Raw genomic sequence first — 21,397 nt, forward strand, 5'->3', positions numbered from 1 at the left:
CAAAATAGTAAGATACACTCTCAGAATAAGACACAGACCACTACATAGATAAATTTAGCTTTATGAAAAACTCATTATTTATACTGTCCGTGTTTTTTCACAGCAGAAACTGGGACTCAGCATTTGAGAACTGATGCTCCAGAAGGAGGCATGGCTACCTTCTTGGAAGACCACGAAATGGCATTCTAATGCCTGTGTCCACGAGCCACAATGGAAAGAGAAGCTTCTTGACCACGCTGCCAAATAAAAAGAGAAGCAGCATCAGCCTTCACAGTCATCAGGATCCCGCTGGTTAACTCCAGATACTCTTCTTCACTTGTCGAATTTAAAATCTGCCTAGCTCACCTTTCTGGGTTCTGGTACTTGAACTCCAGGTCACCACCGTTGAGCTCACTAACCCAAACCTCATTTCCACGTTTGACTCTTTGTACAAACCCATTTTTCACTCTCCTCCCTCAAAAATCTGCTCAGGTTAAAAATAATTTTGCCATAAATTTGCCATGACCCCACAACTTCACTCGTAATTACCTAAGAGAAATGAAAATATACATCCACACAAGAGCTTGTATAGAATATTCGTATTATTGATGTACATAAGAGCCAAAAAGCAGAAATGACTCAAATATCTATTAACTGGTGAAGAGAAACACAAAATGTAGTGTAACTATGCTGAGTGGAAAACCACTTAGTAACAGAAAGGAATCAACTTGGGACACATGCTACAACATGGATGAACCTGAAAAATACTAGCTAAGTCAAAGAAGCCAGACAGAGAAGACCACAAATTGTATAACTGCATTTCTAGGAAATGTCAGAAATGGCCAGCATGCAGGAAAATGTCAATAGTTGCCTAGGATTGAGGGAAGATTGACTACAAATGGGCGGGAGAAAATTTTTCATAATAAAAAGTTTAAAAAAAACAGCTAAAAGTTATGCTTACTATGATGGTTGGCAGAATTCAGTGAGCTATTCAATGAGTGAGCCACTGAGTGAGTGGGTGAGTGAACAAGTCAATAAATGAAAACTAATTTCCCAGAAGCCTCTCTGATAAGCCTTAACTAGGTCCACATATTTCATTCACCCCGGTCAGCTTCCACAAGTTATGTGTAATACACAAGTCACATGTAACAACAGTGAATTGTGTTGTGTGTATGTTCATACATATATATACCACCTAACTCTTTAGATTAGGTTGAACTCCATATGCAATTGTCTTTTTGTAGGTCAAAAATAGTAAAATATTGGTAATTTAATGTGATTCAACCTATACATGCAACTTTTAATGCAAGAGACAAGACAAAACAGGCTTTTGACAGAGAGAGAGAGTGCACATGGGTGAGCAAGGGGGAGAGAATCCCTCAAGGTGGGGGGGGGGGGGGAGTGCAAGCAAGCGAGAGAGTGCACAGAGCCCATAGCAGGGCTCGAGCTCACAAACTGCAAGATCATGAACTCAGCCAAAGTTAGATGCTTAACCAACTGAGCCATACCAACCTGGATGTGGCTCTACACTCCAACCCATTATTCTAAGCTCCAATTTCCTAATGTGGAAATGGGAATAATCATGGGATCTTGCTCACGGAGCTGCTAAGAGGACTACTATAACAATGCATAGAAAGCACCTGCCACTGTTGAAGCAAAGACACAAAGGAAGCATTCAGTAAATTATTGCAATTATTGATACATGCTGATCCTCTCTCTCTCTGAAATTATACACGCCTCAAGTATAGAGGAGCAGCATTTTCATTTCTTTAGTGTTCATTTGTTCCCCAGACCTGCACACAAGGGATGCTCACCACTGGAATCCTGCACAGGTGAGGCTTCCAAATATACTGAAGCCTGAGACCACAGTTCCCTAGATGCCACAGAGTCCCTGTCTGTGGAGGCCCAATGTGAAAACCAAATATCACAGCCAGACTCTTAGTTATGATTCCATTCCCAGCATCCTCCTCAGCAGAAACCCAGCAATACTACAAAGTAGAGGAGGTGCCATCAGAGAGATTTCCTTCTGGCGTATTTCTCAACAAAGATGTTTGGCTGCTATGCAACCAGTGTTTTACTGCATGATGGGGCTACTCACAGAAGGCCAGGATTCTCCTAGCAACAGCAAAGGATGGGGCTACTGGGGAGATGCAAATAAAATCATATCCCTACATGCTATTACAAATTCCTTCCCTCGTTTGTAGCGATCATAAAGGTAGCCAAAAGATTCCAAACAGGAAACAATGGGATCATACAGGGGTTGCCAGAATTCGCAAATAAAAATATAAGACAACCAGTTGAGGTTAAGGTAACCAACAAATATTTGGGGACTGACTTACACTACCAAATTTTTGTTCTTTATCTGGAATTCAAATTTAACTGGGCCTCCTGTATTTTATCTGTTAACTCTAAATTGGTAGCACAGAAAACTCTTTAACTTCCCTAATATAAAACAGGGCATTTTCAATTCAATTAACTATTCTTTAACCACACACACACAATGTAGGCCAGAAAGGGAAGTCTCCCAAATTCAAGGAGAATCCGTATATAAAAGCTGGTTTAAGCTGTATATATAAGCTGGCTATACTAGCCACCATTTCCTGAAAGGTTGTGCCAGCACTTGTTAAATAGGCACTTTACATGCTCTGTAAGCTCAATGAATCCTCAAATGAGCCCTATGAAGTAGGTAGGCCCACTTACTATTACCTTTATGTTACAGATGAGGGACTGGGACTTAGAAAAGGTAGAGTCAAACTCAAGTTTAGGTCTCCCAATTTGAACCAATTAGAAGTCTAAGGGCCTTTCACTAGAGTCCTAGACTCAGTCTACTGTCTATCCAGGTGTCCCTGACCTAATTCCAAATTTCCAATGCCTTGGCATGTGAATTACATCTCAATAAAGTTGTCAAAAAACGTTTTTTCAATGTCTACTTCTCTTTAATAAAACTGTGAAACTTCAGTCCACAAAACACCTAAAGCCCCTTCAGTTGATGACGAAAATTCCTTTTTCTCTCTTCCATCCTGCTCCAGACCTCAGCAATTTCACTTCTCATGAGGCTTTCTACTAAAACTAAGGACAAAAAAAACAAAAGGTGACCAGACTTTAGATGACTTAAATCCTGCTATCTGGGTAGACCTCTACTAAAGGACACTCTGAAAACAAGGCTAGAAAAACCAAAGGAGATCCGAAAAATGTCAACTTTGATACATCCATTTATATATCCTTCATCACCAATGATAATGGGTCTGGGCTACAACTGAGAAAATTAGTCATTTCTGTAAAAAAAAAAAAAAAAAAAAGGAAATTCCCTGGACCTTTGTTGTGAGCAAAAGCCTCATTCCTATAGACAATAACACAGTACAGTTTTTCACAATGCCCATCACCTCTGGAGCTGCCAGGGATTCAAGAAAGGAAAGATCCTCTTTGGTTTTCTTTTTTTCAGTCCAGTTTTATCCACTTTCCACAAGGTGACTAAATCTAATCTATATCCATTCATCTCACCAGAGAGAAGGTAAATGGTTATACAGACACTCTAGCCAATGGCTGGCATTACAGATGAAGAGGAATGGCATGAAGTGAATTCATTTTTATTTATTTTTTTATATTTATTTGTTTTTGAGAGTGAGAGAGAGAGAGCAAATGGGGGAGGGGCAGAGAGAGAGACAGACAGACAGATTCCAAAACAGGCGCCAGGCTCTGAGCTGTCAGCACAGAGTAGGACACAGGGCTCGAACCCATGAACCGTGAGATTATGACTTGAGCTGAAGTCAGATGCTTAAGTGACTGAGCCACCCAGGCGCCCCGAATTCATTTTTAAAGAATGCAGTGTTTCCCTGAGAAGTTGAGCTACTCTAACCCCAAGAGTTCAGGATAAGGTATTTTCATCCTTCTCTAAGGAAAACAGATGGATACAGTGACATTCTTCAAACACAAGAGTAGCCAAAAGCAGGGGGAAATCTTCATTGTATTTGCTTTTAGAAGGCAATATATCTCCTTGGTAACAGTTCTAAAAAAGAAAGGGCACAGGAGACCCTGTACTGAATCTTACACCTTAGCAGGCAGCCTAGAAAATATGCCTATGATTCAAGCAAGGCACCCATTCCTTTCTTTCAAAGGGATGCTTAGGTTTTTTGTTTTGCGTTTACGGATTTTAACAAAAAAAGGCATCTATAGCTTTCCAAATGGATCTCGTGCCTTTCCTCACCTATAAAAGGGAGATGCTGCCGATAGTGATACTATCACTACCTTATGAGGCTGTTTTGAGGATTCAGTGAGATTGTGTACAGGATTTTAAAGAAGGTCTGGCCCATAGGGCGTCATCAGCAGATATTAATTACGACCATCACTATTCCCTAGGGCAGCATTAGAAGCACAGGTATAGCTTCAAGATGATAGGAAGCAGAACTGGATAATAGGCAAAACACAATTCAAAAGGTTTCTACAGAAATTCCACAGCTCAAATCCAAAAGAAACAATCAAAGCTAGGTCCAGAAAACTCTTTATTAAAAATAAATTAAATAAATAAATAAATAAATAAGCAATCAGCCCTGTGCCCCAGCAAACTAAACCACACAGCCAGCCACCCATCTTGTGATCAAAAATGCCTCACACAGGAAGCGGCACCTAGAGTGAGCTGATGACTGAATTCTACACACAAACACACACTCTCCACCCAGAGTCCCATCAGAGACCTGATGGTCCTCAACAAGGAGGATCGGGAGCCATACGAGTTGGAGGTCTGGACACTTGCTTAGACAGGAACAAGAAATGAACCTGGCATCATCTTCATCCCTCTCTACCACAGCCCCCACTTTCCTTCTACCCTGATGCTAAGCCCTTCCCACTTGCAAACAGATACAACGAGGAAAGTCAAAGCACATGAGAACACAACACCGGGTCCCTGAGAAGAGTCATGGAAAGCTGGGATACTACTAAGCTAACATCAAAATCAAGTCTAGAAATGAAACCCAAATGAGGAGGAGGAGAGGGAAGAGGAGGAGGAGGGGGAAGAAGGGAGGAGGGGGAGGAGGAGGTGGAGGAGGTGGGGAAGGCGGGGGAGGAGGGGGAGGAGGGGGAAAAGGGGAGGAGGGGGAGGAGGAGGAGAAAAAGAAAAAAGAAAAAGAGGTTGGCCCTCTGATGGCAGTTTAATTGAAGAGAAGCCCAAAATAAAGAGAGTGATAGGGAGGGAACTCCAATGAGTCACAGAGAATAGATGTGAATAATCTGTGTGGACTTCCCAGCTCTGCACCCCAACCTTCAAGTCAGGATCAATGCATTGATCATTCATCCACTTAGGATTTTTTATAGTTATTTATTCTGAAGTCAGTACTCTCTGAAGTCAGTACTCTCTGGATTACTGTAGCAAACAATGGGAAGATAGGCATGGACCCTCTCAGAGCTCGCATTTAAGGATAAGAGGAAAATAACAAGGTACCACCTTCAGATTTGCCCCAATGGACCAAGCCATTTAACACTGCACATCCCACTGCATCAAGCCAGTGAATCGAGCACGTGAATAAGCAGCCATGAGGCCAAATACAAATGTGCTCCTGTGGCTCATGTCACTCCCTACAGCTCAGGGAACATATCCTGCTGAAGAATTCACAGGTACAAACATTCTCAGTATCAAAGTATCACTGCCTTGACTGCTGAAAGATGGGGGGAGGTGTGTCTGCCCAGCATATCACAAATTAAGACATTTCTCCTTAACCATTTGTGGAGTGGCTACTATGTGCCAGTCACTACACAGAGAACTTAGGACATAACGACAGACCCATGGAGATTAGAATTTAAGTGGACCTTACCATCTAAGTTGTAGTAAGTGATGAGAAGGTTCAAAAATGCAGAGGACAAACTTCCAAAGTGGGGGTGGATACAAAGGGTACCATTAAAATATGCCTCTAAAAAACCCACAGACGTGACTTTTGACAGTACTCACTGCTCAAAAAGTAACATAGCAGGAAAGATGTCTAAATTAGTGAGGTGTGTTAGATTTTCTGCCAAACATATTCAGGGCATCTCTTCAAGGCATTCCATTTTGTGAAGAGATAGCATCACTTAAACAGGGCTGTTCGTACACCCAGGAAGCTGTCAGAGGCTACTGGACTTCAAGAAGCAAATGTACACCAGCAATGGGTAAAGAGGCCTGGGTTGTAATCAGACCTGGATTTATTTTCTCCTCCAGCCCTCAACTAGCCAATTCTTTGCTTTGGGGTTTAGTTTCTGCTTTTATAAAACAGCAAGAGCAAAAGAAAAAAGGAGAAGCATGGGGGCAGGGAGAGGGACACGTGACCATTCACCAAGTATGTACACATGAAACAGCAGCCTCCAAACCCAGCTTCAGATGACATGAGTCGTTCCTGGCGGAAACACTTTGCCCATCCCCTTCCTCCTCCACACCATCAAATACGCTTTCACCATCACCACCCTTCCAAGCAGAGTAGCTTTTGAAAGGCACCTCTTGGGCAATCTACAACTTCCTAATATTATGCACAACGTTCCACTTGAGGGAACAATTAGAAAATAATATCCAGGAAGACACCAACCAAACCCCGTTTCCTTGATGCCTGGCCCCAGCTATGTGCCAGAGAGGCTGGCAATGGCCGAAGAGGCAACGGCAAAAGGTCACTAGGCTGGGAAGTCAGGGCAGCTTCCAGAGGAATTAACACTGGAGCTGAGATTGGAAGGAGGAATAGCTAGGGGAAGAAGGTGGGCGAGCACTGCATCAGAGGAACTGTGTGTGTCAAAGTTCTAAGGCGGGAGGCATAGGACCAACATAGGGGCAGAAAAGGGGCCTGATGGCTGGAAAATCCAAAGATGGTGCAAGACGAGACTGGAAAAGCAAATGGGCCAGACTATTATACATGGGTACAATGGGGGGGGGGGGGGCGGCAGGAGGGGTTTTAAGCAGTAAGGTGACAAGATCACATTTTGATTTTGAAAAGACCATGCTGGCTGCAGAGGTATCTGAGATGCCAAGAAAGAGAAAGGCTGGGGCAGAGAGGAAAGGAAGAAGGGTCAGGGGAAGGGAAATGCAGGTCTAGCACATGCAATTCAGCTGCATCAATATTACCGGGGAGCTTGTAAGAAATGCAGTTTCAAGCCCCACCTAAGAATCTGTATTTTAACAATTGTGGTAATGTGGTAATGTGGATGCACATTACCAGGTAATGTGGATGCACATTAAAGTCTGCAAAGTACATTCAATGCAGAGTGGTAACTAGTCTTTGGAGATTAGCGATTATACCAAGTAAGTTTTTCATTTTCAAACCTAGCTTCAAACACAATCTGTAACGAAGCTGCAAACCCGAAATACCTACCTTAAAGTTAAAATAAAGAGAATCGGGGCGCCTGGGTGGCGCAGTCGGTTAAGCGTCCGACTTCAGCCAGGTCACGATCTCGCGGTCCATGAGTTCGAGCCCCGCGTCAGGCTCTGGGCTGATGGCTCAGAGCCTGGAGCCTGTTTCTGATTCTGTGTCTCCCTCTCTCTCTGCCCCTCCCCCGTTCATGCTCTGTCTCTCTCTGTCCCAAAAATAAATAAACGTTGAAAAAAAAATAATTTAAAAAATAAAATAAAATAAAGAGAATCACAGATGAGGTTTGCTATGAAAGCGATCTTCCTAAACTACCGAGGAGAGGAATCACCATCTTCGTACTCCTTGACCTTGCTAACTCTACACAAATAGCAACCACACAGGGTGACTGTTCCTATGATAAAAAGAAGGAACCTGTAATCACCCCAAAAGCATCCCATCATCTACTAAACAGAATCTAAGCCTCTGCCAAAACCTCCAGAAGCATCCATGAGTCAGTCATCTTGGAGGGACTGCCTCTCAACATTCAATGTAACTATTCACCTTGCCACCTGCTCAAAAAATGAACGAAGCCACTTGCAATGTTCATCAGTCTTGAGGACCACCATTCTAATTATAAAAACACTTGTTGGCTCAATACTGCTTTTCTGTGACGCCTAAAGTAAGTCCTTTAATCATTATGTGTCCCAGCTTTTCCCCACGTACAAACCAGGAACCTAGCATTTATCCTGTCCCCACCAAGTATGCTTTAGGGATTAGGGAAATAATGCTTTCAATGCTATTCAAGGTAGATGTGTGCTGTGGAGTTCATAAAGCTTTTATTGTGTCACTATACTACTCAAAACACAATTAAAAAAAAAAAAAAAAAAAAAAAAGCCTTACAGTGGCTTCCCAGTATCCACAAAGAAGACAGACTCTTCACAATGGCACCCAAGCCTTCCATGATCTAATCCCAAAAGCCCTGGCCTTCTTACTACATAGATACTCCAGCCAACCCAGACGAGCCACACCTCTCAGGCCAACCTGGCCCTTTTCAGTCTCCACACTTGAGCTGGTGAGAGTCCCAGTGAACTGGGACCCTGTTGCCAATCCTTCCCTAAGTCCAGACCCATTATGTGTTGAGGCCAAAAGTATGAGTAGGCGTTGGCCAAACACAGGGGCATGGGGAAGGCACCAGGAACACCAAGTAGAAGGAACAGTAATAGGAGACTGAAGCTGGGAAACCCATCATCCATTCATGAATCGGAAACAAATCCCAAGGAATGGAGCAAGCAGTCAGGGCTAGAGTATGCAGAGCTCAGAAAGCCTTATCAAGACATCAAGACTTTATCCTAAAGGGGTTAATGGAAATGTTCTTGAAAGCAACCATACTAGAATAGTTGAGAACTGTTTTACTGAAGGCAGAGGGTGCCTCTGAAAACTTTTTTTGAAACTCTTTCAATCTACTTTGCCCACCAATGAAATTCAAACTTTTTAGGAAATATCTGTGGCAATTTTAATAGCAGCACATCATTTCTTTTAACCAGAGATTATAATCACAGAACTACAGACCTAGTAGGAACTTTAGCAATCGTTTACTCTAACCCCTTATTTTAAAGATAAGAAAACTACAGTGCTCAGAGATTAAATGATTTGCTCAAAGACAGAGGCAATTTGTGGCAGAGTCGATATTCAAACCCAAGTCTCATGACTTCTAGGCCAGAGAGAATAGGATGGAGTAAACGTTCCAATATAGGAATCAAGGCACGCATGCATTCATTCAACAAATATTTATTTATGCACCAGATGCCATTCTAGGCAGTGGAAATACAGAAGTGAGCAAAGACAAATACTTTGCCCTTATAGAGTTTTCATTCTAGCAAGGAGAGAAAGACCAAAAAAAAAAAAAAAAAAAAAAAGCCCACAATAAACACATTACATAGTAAGTTAGAATGAGAAAAGTACTACAGATAAAAGCAGAATGATCAAGTAGGATGGGAGAAGGACTGTCAGGGGAAACCTCACTTAAAAGAGACAATGGAGCAAGACCCAAACAAGGTACCTTGCAAGCAGGATACCTACCAAGCCATCAGAGGTGATGGAATTTGTATCTCTTCCATCATAATTTACCTGTACAAACTGTAGGTAGCAGGGCGAAGATCTGGGGGAGAAATTCAGCCCTCTTCCAAACTTTTCCATCTATCCGCCAAGCTCAACCAACAAAAATCCACAATTCTAACATTTTTTTCTGATAAAACAGGAAAAACAATTCTTCTTCTGGCTTTAATAAGAGGTCTTGATAGGCTGATAAATTGGAATGTAGTGAAAAAGTGGATATGGAGGGAATTTCAGGCTGGAAGCAAAACTAATACATATTCTGCATTTTGATAATGAACCAAGCCAATTTATTTCGGTTACTGCCAAATATGGATTAAAATGTGGGTCACTTCCTGAACACACCAGAAATGAAACTGAGATTGGCATCAACTTCCCAAAACCTGATGAATTGTTGCCTGAAACAAAGAAAAAGAAGGCATCAAAAAAGGAAGAACAATGTAAATCACAAAGACTCTTGGAGCTCAGCCCCACCTCCCCCACCCAGAATATGCTCTGCAGTGGTCAAGCGTCAACGTTTTGATTCCAAAGAGCCAATACTTTCTCAGCAATCCTTGTAATAACCCAATGAGGGGAGTATGTTGATCAGACTCACTCTACAGAACAGAAAACTGGTAGAAACGAGTCTCTGAGAGGTGAAAATGCCCACACAGTTCATAGGCAACACAGACAAGACTGGAACATAGGATTATCTGACTCCAGAACCCACAATGGGGGCTCAGCAAAATGCGGCCCTTGGCTTGTTTTTGAATCACCTATGAGCTAAGAATGGTTTTTACGTTATTAACGGTTGTGAAAACAAAGGCAAAAAAGTAGCATCCGCAACACAGACCCTCTGCGGCCGGCGCCCTAAAATATTTACCGTCTGGCCCTTGAAAGAAGAAGTTTGCCAACACCTGTAGTCTAATCCACTCTACTAGACATGGGCAGATTCAAACCAAGTTCCACTGGATGTATTGTTTTCCAGACCCTAAGAATCCTAAGGTGAAAGAGCCAGGCTCTGGAAAACGGAGAACAAGCTCTCATACTGGCTGGGCTGTAAGACAAGCAGGCATCAGCTGGAGGTTACAGACTTGCCATATTACTTAACAGTTCTCATACGTTGTTCTGCATTTATTTGTTTAATCTGACCCAGCAGGGGTAGTCCCCCTCTCACCCTGACACCCACCTGACACCCCATCCCTCACTAGGCACTTGGCTCCCAAACACTATTCTCAGGCTGCCCCCAGAATGCCCAATCCTAGTGGGCCCCAAAGCTTCAAAACTATCCCTTGTTTCAACATCTCCAAATGTGAATTTCCAAGGTAACTTTATTTAAACACACCCTTAAAAAAAAAAAGGCAAAAAAAAAATTAACAAAAACCCACAACAAACCGTGATAGCCCAAGTTAACTTATCCAAATGTGGAGAAGAACCAGGAGCTATTTGGGAGGCAGAGCCCTTTTTCTTCCCTGGATGACCCTGTTCAATTTGCTTAAGCCAATGTGGAGGAATTTTGTTGCCTTGGCCACCTGGCAGCTATCCCCCCTTCTTCTGTATTTATAGCACCCTAATATTCCTCTGGGAAAGCATCCCTCCCTGACTTTCGGAACAGTTATTTCATATGCTGTTGTTGACTCCACTCTGGGTTCAGGCCAGGCAAGCCGCAAGGATTATCTCAAGGACGAGCATGTGACTCAAAAAAAGCCAATGAGAACCATGCTCAGAGCTTCACTTCAAACTCTTGGCCCCAAGTCATCTTGCCAACTACAGGGAAGAGGCTGTCTGAGAATGGCACCAGCCTAAAGCAGATCAGAGTGAAGAGAGGTGGGAAGACCTCCCTGTACAGGGAGGACCTGCAGACATTGGTGTGAGCCACGGGACTCAGACCAGCCTGAAGTCAGAGCATCCCTTGGGCTTTCTTGCTACCTATCAAAATAAATTCCCTATCTGCGTAAGCAGCTTAGACTGAGTCTTCCCTCCTTCATGACAGAAAGCAGCCCGTCTGCCCGCGTCGAAGCACAGTGTCTACAAATGTGCCTTACTGAAACTAACTGAAAGGCGGGCATTAAGGTAAGTTGCATTGTCGGTAGAGCACCTCACCAAGACTCCTCATCCATGCTGAGGCCAAATGGAGCTCAACTCTCTTACCCCCAGCTGATCCAGGAACGTGGGGCTTTCTAACAGATACCAGGGCCTTCCAATGTAACACCAAGTTACCTGATTAGAGCTTTTTTTCCTCCCACCCAAAACTAGTTTGCCTCAAGCCCCTCAGCAAAGAGAAAAAAGAGAAAAAAGGCAGAAGGAATGTAACAGTCGGTGGAGGAAATCTCGTGCTTCTATTATGTCCAGGGTTGCTTGGCAACTGGCCTCGGCCTGGTCATTCCAGTGACAAGCAGAGGAACGAAAGTCAGACCTCCAGGTCACGCAGGATGTCCTGTTTATGGCCCTGTGACTCAAGGGCAGGGGTGGGCTCACGCTGTTCTACAAAGCTGGCAGCAAACAGCCAACAGAGCACCTGCTGTCTTCAGGGGCTCTCCCTTGAGTTTCTGTCTCTCCCACACTGGTTCAAGTTCCTCTAACTTTTGCCCTCAGTGAACATAAGCTGTGGATGCTCCCCTAAAACAGATAAAAAAAATGCTTTCAAAAACAGCTTGATAGGAAAACAGAGTCAAGGTTCTGACACAGAAATAACTTAAACTTTACTATTTATTAAGAGAGTGGAAATCACCAAAGAGTGAAAGGCCTTGTATACAGTCAAGAAAACTCAGGCCAGCCTGTATTTCAGGTTGAGGATTTTCTTGACTCCTCCATAACCTTTCTCACTCCACTGCCACCTCCAAGGATTCTAGGTCATGAGCTAATTTCCTACAACTGGAAGTCAGCAGGGATGGAGATGTCCGCATTTGGCAACACATTTTAGTAATAACTGTGGTACCAGATCCCGAAAGGGCCTGTACACGGCAGGAGGAAGAGAAGATGTGGGTCAATGAGTCTCTAGTGTGTAGACGCGCCAAACAGGTCATCTGCGTGTACAAAGATAGACGTGATGCTGTTCCTTCTCACTCTCTGCCCACTCCTAAATTAAACATGTAAGAATGATTAGCTTTCAGGACACAACAGAGACAAGAGACTGACGCTCATGCCTAAATTCTACTTAGCGAGACTCCAGTCCTAAAAGGTTAAGACACTGTGTGGGAAGCATGGTCTTTTGTTGGCTGAATTCCTGTTAAGATCCATTTAGCCACATAGACCTATCCAAATAAACTGATATTAAATCTTATAAAAAATCACTGCAGAGTTTCAGAAAAATCTTGTACAGAAATTATGCCTTGGGGGTGTCCACTGGAAAAACAAGAGATGTGGTTCCAGCATGGAAATGCTGTCAGCAAATAATACACAGAGGCCTGCAATATAAACAAAAGAGGAAAAATGTTTTTCTTATTTTAATCTTTTTAGAGCACAATGAAAAGTAAGTCTTTAGTAATTAATTCTGAGGCTTATAATGGGTATGTTCCCACATGTACCACTATAACTAAAATAGCTATTAAAACTTAACACCTTTAAATGAGTACAGAGAACACATACTCTAACATTCAAAATCTGTTTTTAAAGGAAACAACATAAGCAAATAACCTTGTTGTTTGAAGAGTTATAAGTCCATTTCTTCTAGGTGTGAAGATTGGGGAAGGAATCAATTCATAGTAGATTAAACAACTACCCACCAAGAAGATCAAGACCTCCACCTCTGTGCTACTTATGACCCAGAGTTAGAAACAGAAAATTTGTTTTTCCTTTCCTCCACCTAAAAAAGTAGAGGTAAAGAGACAGAAAAAGAGATCCAAGCAAAAGAGCACAGGCAGAAGGAGGCTGGTGACAGCATTAATCAACTCTTAGTTCTGATGTTTTTGTTTGTTTTGTCCTGCCTCTTAAGATGTATTTATTTTTGAGACAGAGAGAGCACAAGCAGGGAAGGGGCAGAGAGAGAGGGGGACACAAGAGCCTAAGCAGGCTCTGGGCTGAAAGTCCCTATGTGGGACTTGAACTCACAAACCACGAACGAGATCATGACCTGAGCCAAAGTCAGACACTCAACCGAAGGAGTCATTCAGGTGACCCTGATGCTTTTTTTTAACTTTTTTTTTTTTTAATGTTTATTTTTTGAGAGAGAGACAGAGTGTGAGCAGGGGAGGGGCAGAGAGAAGGAGACATGGAATCGGAAACAGGCTCCAGGCTCTTAGCTGTCAGCACAGAGCCTGACTCAGGGCTTGAACCCATGAACGGTGAGATCCTGACCTGAGCCAAAGTCGGACACTTAACCGACTGAGCCACCCAGGCACCCTGATACTTGCTTTTTTTAACTCCATTTCTTGGGCCACCCAAAAGGAAAACTGGATCACTATCCAATTAGAGCAGTCAGACCTGATTTGTCCAAGGTGAAATCTATAAAACAGAATAAAATCTAAAGACAGCCAAGGGATGCTTGAGGTCATGAACACTCAGAGGCACTTTTAGAACAGGTCAAGTGTCAAGTTGGGCTCTTTGAAGACATTTGGTATCATTTCCTCAACTTGTAGCAGGGAATTTAGAGGGTTCCAAGTACTAGGAAGAGTGAAACAGGTAAAGGTATAAAGTGGGGAAGGAAGGAACAGCGACTTAAGACTTTAGGTCAGGTGGTGAGAGTACTGGTCTCAGAAGACCTCAAGGAGGAGAAGCAGCACATGACCTTTATGTTAAAGGTCATAATGATCTAAAGCAAAGACACTCCAAAGGAACAGCAATGGAAAATCCTATGGCTGGAAAGCTTAAGCACAGACAGGGAGAAGGACAACAGTCAGAAAAGAAACTGACAAGATAGACAGAAGTCGATCATACATAAGCCATGGTCAAGGAGTTAAAATTATATTCTGAATGACAAGGGAAGCCACTGGGAAATTTACGTTAAGACAGACTTGATAAGGTTTAGGTTTTTAAAACTCCAATCTACCTGCCATATGGGGGAGTAGATCCTACCTCACCAAGCTCACCAAGGCTCTGGGTGGTCATGACTACAAAAGGTAAAAAAAGTTTCTGAAAATAGAAGGGAAAGAATATGACCCAGCAAAGAGTCTCTCCCAGGCGATAGCAACCAGGGTCACCAAGTTGGCCCAGAATATAAATTCATTCAGCACCTCAGAGAAGCATTCTCTGAAGACATAAGCTACCCTTGCCTCCACCCTCCACTATCCATCACTGTCAGTCTCTTTTTATGTGTATCGTGGTGCTTTTATCTCAAAGTATTCTGTCAGTTTGTTTGCTTGTTTAATTTGTCTGCCCTGTAAAATATCAACTGCACAAGAGTAAGAACTTTGTCTTCTTGGGAGCTATGTCCCCAGCACCTGTAACAACGCCCTAGAGCACAGATGGTGTCCACTAAGTATTTGTTGACTGAGCTAATGCAGTCAAAACCACATCTTTACTCCTACTGGAAGGAAACAAAATAGGGGCGCCCGGGTGGCTCAGTGGGTTAAGCGTCCCACTCTTGGTTTTGACTCAGGTCATGATCTCACGGCTTCTTGAGTTCGAGCCCTGCATTAGGCTCTGTACTGGCAGCGTGGAGTTTGTTTGGGACTCTCTCTCACCCTCACCCCCTCTCTCTCTCTCTCTCTCTCTCTCTCTCTCTCTCTCTCGCTCTTTCTGCCCCTCCCCCACTCATACACATGCTCTCTCTCAAATAAATTAACTTAAAAATTAAAAAATAAATAAACACGGGCACCAGGGTGGCTCAGTCGGTTAAGCGTCCGACTTTGGCTCAGGTCATGATCTCACGATTTGTGAGTTTGAGCCCCGTGTCGGGCTCTGTGCTGACAGCTCAGAGCCTGGAGCCTGCTTCGGTTTCTATGTCTCCCTCTCTCTCTGTTCCTCCCCCTCTCACACTCTGTCTCTCTCTCAAAAATAAAAAAAAAAAAAAATGTAAAAAATAATAAACAAAATACCCTACCAATCTCCAACCCTGGATTCTTTTCTAGGACAACTGGCTCCTTGTGGGTTGCTAGGACTAAAATGATTTCAGAAATTCAACAGATGTAAGGAGAGAGACGACTTCCCTTGTTCAGAACTGGCCAAGTGTTCAAGTCAGCTGAGAGGCACCAGTGATAGGGTGAAGTGGGGGCAACAAAACTATTAGAGTTGGGAAAAGGGCTAACCGATGACCAGAGAACGGAACTCACCGTCTTCCACTTCACACCAATATTTATATAAAAGATAATTTTTTGTTCAGTACTGTAAGACATACTTATGTCATAGTCAAGGAAGAACTCCCTGTTAGAAGTTAGCTGTGTGCTCAAGAAACTGATGGCACACACCCCTGGGTGGTGAGGCTGGAGTTGGGCAGGGAGGGGCCCTCATGTGACGTGTAATTTTTATAATGGCTTCTGACAAGTCAGCATCCCAGTCCTGAAGAAGAATATGGAATGTTGTGATTGACATGTTTAAAACCAAGACATCTGGATTAAGGTCAATATAATACTGGCCAGGGTGCCTGGGTGGCTCAGTCAGTTGAGCATCCAACTTCAGCTCAGGACATGATCTCATGTTTCTTGGGTTCAGGCCCCACATTGGGCTCTGTACTGACAGCGCAGAGCCTGCTTGGGATTCTCGCTGTCTCCCTCTCCTTCTGCCCCTCCTCCGTGCTCCTTCTAAATATAAATAAACTTTAAATGAAGTGTGTATATATACATATGTATGTATATATACATATATATATGTATATATATATGTATATGTATATATATATACACATATATATATACATATATATAAAATAGTGGCCAGGGTACAAGATCAGTCTAATTTCTAAAGATAACTAATATAATTCATCCCCAGTGAGAAACCCAGAGACTGTATGCAGAGACAGTGCAAGGACAATTTTTTTTAATTTCTGTATGGGTCCTATCCAACAAAAGGTGAAGATAATTAGTCATTAGAACAGCTGGCTGCTGTGATTTGTGCCAGGAGCTTTTCACACTACCTCATTTAACTCTTAAAATGCTCTCAAGTGAGCAATACTATTCCCATTTTATAAATGAGGAAACAGAAGATTTAAGGGACTAAGCTCAGATTCCATAGTCAGCAGTATACCACCAGTTAAGAGTAAAAGGGTTCCAATCCTGGTTGCAACACTTTTTAGTTGTCTGAATTACTTTCACCTTCCATGCCTCAGTGTTCTGCTCTGTAACTGGGGATAGTAGCACGTATCTCATGACACTGTTGTGAAAGTTCAATGGTGCTAGATACACTATTACTATTATTGTGGTTCAAATAAATTTAACACCATGCTTTCAAGATGTGGGACTCTTCCTTCTGTGGCACTCCAAAAAGACACCTACTCTTTGTCCCCAAGGCTCTGCTCCTCTAGCAAGAGAAGGAAGGGAGCAAGCAGAGAGACAGGAGCTGAATCTTAAAGATATGGAAAAAAACAAAAGAACAACCAATGCAAATTTATTTTACGGGGATAATCATGGCATGTCTGTAACGACAACAATGACAGACTAGTCAACAATCATGAAAAAGAGAGAAAACGCTGTCCAAAAGTAAGCGAATATTTCAAGAAGTCTTTTTTTTTTTTTTAAATATTTATTGTTGAGAGAGAGAGACACAGAGTGCGAGCAGGGAAGGGGCAGAGAGAGAGGGATACACAGAACCTGAAGCAGGCTCCAGGCTCTGAGCTATCAGCACAGAGCCCGATATGGGGCTCGAACTCACGAACCATGAGGTCATGACCTGAGCTGAAGTCCGACGCTCAACCAACTGAGCCACCCAGGTGCCCCTATTTCAACAAGTCTTGACACAGCAATCCTGGAATATTATGTGGCCACTAAAACAATCTTAGAAAGCAGTTCTAGTGAGTAGTACGGGTTATAAAGCCAAAATGAGGATCTCTAACCAGACTATTGGTATGATTTGCATTTTCCTCTTTTATTCATCTGTAATTTCTACATTTTTGCTAACGAATATGTATCACCTATAATATCAGAAAAAAGTTTGACTTTCAACTGGTTAATTTTTTTTTTTCATGACAAGACTAGAGAATACATGCCTCACAAGAAGGGAAAGGGGCATCCTGGTTTTTTTGCTGTTAATGGCTTTGTGAACTAAGGAGTTGGCTCAAGGGAGGTATCCAGGTAAACCATGGTATCCAGGTCTCTGCGCAATTTGTCCAAAATACATTATTTCTGGAAATTCTAGACGGAACATCTACAAAGACTTAGGTATCACTCAGTTCTCTGACCTACCCCAAATAGGATTCTACGTCCCTAACTGGCATTATACATACATAATTATACCTGGAACTGTTCAACTAACCCAAATAACATGTTCTCATTCGGTGTCCCCAAATTTATCTTCTTCAAATCTAAGTCACTGACCTACTTCTGTTAAAGACAATTTTCATAGCACCCTCTACCCCAATGATAAAAATGGGAACTTGAGGCTTTTGTCAGATCCCATTAGACAAGCAGAAAATAAGTACCTAAATGCTGTCCACATGGCTCAACCAGTGAGCAGGGCATTCTGTACCCACCCTGGCTCTGAGTGTGTCCTTTCACCTTTGAAACCTAACACAGGATGTGTATCAGGAAAGAACACCCCAGACAGTGTATTTTTATAAAATGGGACCATTCCCAGTTCATACTTCTTTCTGGTTCTACACATTCACAGTCACCTTAAATCTGATGATCTCTTTAGCTATAATTCCTAAACTCCACATACCATTTTCAGGTCATTCACATTTACAAAAGACTTTGTTTTTCCCATCACCCAGATACGGAGTTCAGTCACTTCGTTGACCCTTTGGCAAGGCCAACATGAGGGTGGAAGAATGGCGGATAATCAAAGAATGAGAGAGAGAAAGAGGAAATGAAAAGGAAGGAAGCAAATGAGAGTGAAAACACAGAGGGTGAAAACATGTTATCTACATTTGGGCTGGAATGTCTTAGAAGACAATCACTTTGGTAATTAAGAAGCGCAGTACTTCCAGGTTAAAACCTTCAACACCCAAACCATCACTATTTCAGCACATAAGACACCTATTTGTCAATAGCTCCAAAAACGGTTAAACCCGAAAACTCTGCAAATCCAATTATGCCAATCAGAGGAGTATCGGAATTTTTTTTCCCCTCTGTACAAACAAAAGTTCCACTCTTTTGCTCAAAACAATGCACCTACCTACTACTGGGTGTTGGGTTCTTCCTTCCCACTGTCACCGGGAAATTGCCCTCTTCAGGGCAAGATCAGAGCCACGACACATGATGAAAGAACTCCCAAACCAGAGACCTGTACGCGCTCATGAATGAATGTGATTTAGCCCTGCTGCACTAGCAAATCTATTCAAAGCAGAAGAGAGAAAAACTGACTGCCAGATCCAAACATCCTGGCATTGAAATCACAGCATTCCTGGGAGCTGCAAGATGTCTGGACGCACCAAAGGAAAAGGATATGTGGCTGAACAAGATCAAGAACCAAGGCTGACAGGACAGCACCACACTTTAAAATCCTAAGGAAGTGGGTGCCTAAGGCGAGGGGGATGGGAAGGACAGGGGATGATGGCTAAGGAGTACGGCTGGCTGTCTTTGGGGGATGGTGAAATGTTCTAAAATTAATCGTGGAGATGGATGAAAAATTCTGTGAATATACTAAAAGCCATGAACTGTACACTGAGATAAGTGAATTGTGTGGTGTGTGAATTTTATCTCAACAAAGCTGCTTTAAAAAAAAAAAAGTCCTAAGAAAGGACCTCCAAGGTCTCCACCCACCACTGCCTAACCTCAATGCTGGCACATTTGGGGAGCTCAGTAATAGGACTGCTTGAGGTGTCACATTAAGAGACATGACTCATCCTTCTCCCTCTTAACATTTCACAAGGTTCTCGTTTCAGATAACCATCGAAAAACATTTCATTCTTCTTTCTTAAAGAGACTCAGTTGTGCAGATTGAAGGAGAGAGGAGAGATTAGATCCCAACATTCAGAACCCAGACTTGTGGAAACAAGCCAATTTGAAGTTATCCTCAGCTGGTGATCATCTTCATGTTTAACTCTGTGCTGCCCCAAGCACAAAAGCCTCAAGCCCTGTTTTTGTCTTTTCACTGCGGTGTAGTGTGAAGTTACGCTGGCAAGAAGAAGTGGGGGAGATGAGTAGCAAGCCAAAGTCATATCCCAAAAGGCACTGAGGCCAAAAGCTCTGGGTTCCACTCCAATTTTCTATGCAGTGGAGCAGAGCTTCCCTGCTGAGGAACTGATTACACGCATGCTGGCTCTGTAAAGAGGAAACAGGATTTCTTTCCAGAAAGAGAACCATCTTGTTGCTCTAAACGGACCTGGCAACATGGTAGCTTGCTGACCCTGCAGGCTGAGCTCAAGGCGACTTCGGTCAGAGGGCCCAGGGACCTCAGCAGGCAAAGCTGTCTGAAGCCTCCAAGGCCAGGCCAGGAAGCCAGAGGCACTGGGGCACGGCAGGAGCAGGGCAAGGCTGCAGGTGCAGAGGCCTCCATATTGCACACAGCAGGAGTTGTGAGGCTGGTGATCTGCTGAATAAGCAGCCCACGGCAGCATGTATGGCACACATCTCAGTGCACTCGTCAGATAAAAACGCAAGAAAGCCCTGCCTTTAGGAGAGCAGTCCACAGAAGCAGCAAACAAGAGAGTGAAAGCAGCCCTGGGCTCCTCACAGTGAGGCCCAGGGGTCTCACCAGCAGGGCTGTGGTGTGCTCGGTCACCCTCCCCTCTGCTGAGAACCAGCTGAGATCGAAAGAGAGATAAGGAAAAAGCTGTTGCCAGAAATGAGTTGCCCCAAGGGCACACCTTCCAGACCGGAGGGGAAGAGATCAGTGATCTGGGTTTGCACCTCACCCTCCAGAGCCCTCAAGCCAGTCTCCCTCCTAAGCCACCCCAAACTCGAGTCCCCTGGAGCAGTCTAACAGCTCAGCCAGCTCATTATGCTTCCTGAATGTTTTTAAAGAAGAAAATGTGCAACATAATTACAGGCTCTGCCCCAAATGACTTTAACCCCCACAAGAGCCCCCAAGACTCACTGTGGGAAAAAACGTTTGTCCTGTGATTGCCCATGAACATAACGTTTCCTTTCAGGAGCTTCCTCACCTCCCCCCACCCACCAATGCTACAGGAGGGTCCAGACTCACAGGCCAAGCTCATCAAACAACTAGACCCCAGGCATGAAGCCACATGCTGAGACGTTCTGAAGTCACTAGAACTTGTACCCCCTCAAACGGTTCCTCGACCTGCCATACTGGCTCCTTCCAGAAACCTGAGAGGTCCCAACGTGACGCCAGCTAGCAAAGCTATGTGCATTAAAAGGGGACAGAGGATTTGAAACAAGGTTTACGTAAAATCTTCTCCTGACCAATTCCAAGGACCCCCTCCATGCAAATCACTTAGGGGCCCTGTGAGGAATGCAGATTTCCAGACCTTACCCTAGAGCTCACATATCAGAATATCCTTGGGAAAGACCAGGAATCCTTCCCTTAGTTAAGGGAATTTTTACACAAATTCGTGTTTAAGAACCACCACCTTAGGGGGCGCCTGGGTGGCGCAGTCGGTTAAGCGTCGGACTTCAGCCAGGTCACGATCTCGCGGTCCGTGAGTTCGAGCCCCGCGTCGGGCTCTGGGCTGATGGCTCGGAGCCTGGAGCCTGTTTCCGATTCTGGGTCTCCCTCTCTCTCTGCCCCTCCCCCGTTCATGCTCTGTCTCTCTCTGTCCCAAAAATAAATAAACGTTGAAAAAAAAAAATTAAAAAAAAAAAAAGAACCACCACCTTAGAACAAAAACAGTCTATAGAAAGGTCACCAGTGGCACATGCCAATGATAGGGCACTTACCATGTGCCAGTTTACTCTGCAAAGCGGGATACAATTCTCTGGTTTACTCCTCACAATATTATAAGGAGGATATCTATCACTCCTGCACATAGGCATTCTGCAGTTTCACTTCCAATGTCAAATCCAAGGGCCTTTGGGCAAGCCCTCACCCAAAGTGGGCAA

The 21,397-nt window shown here is 43.5% G+C and overlaps 1 protein-coding gene across 2 annotated transcripts in view; it reads right to left on the reverse strand.

Moving 5' to 3' along the window:
- Positions 1-21,397, reverse strand: part of ARHGAP26 (Rho GTPase activating protein 26) — a 427,067-nt gene that overhangs the window by 389,747 nt on the left and 15,923 nt on the right. The window lies entirely within an intron of this gene.

This window comes from Herpailurus yagouaroundi, unplaced genomic scaffold, assembly GCF_014898765.1.
Source record: "Herpailurus yagouaroundi ecotype Mexico unplaced genomic scaffold, PumYag 29, whole genome shotgun sequence".
Lineage (NCBI taxonomy): Eukaryota > Metazoa > Chordata > Mammalia > Carnivora > Felidae > Herpailurus > Herpailurus yagouaroundi.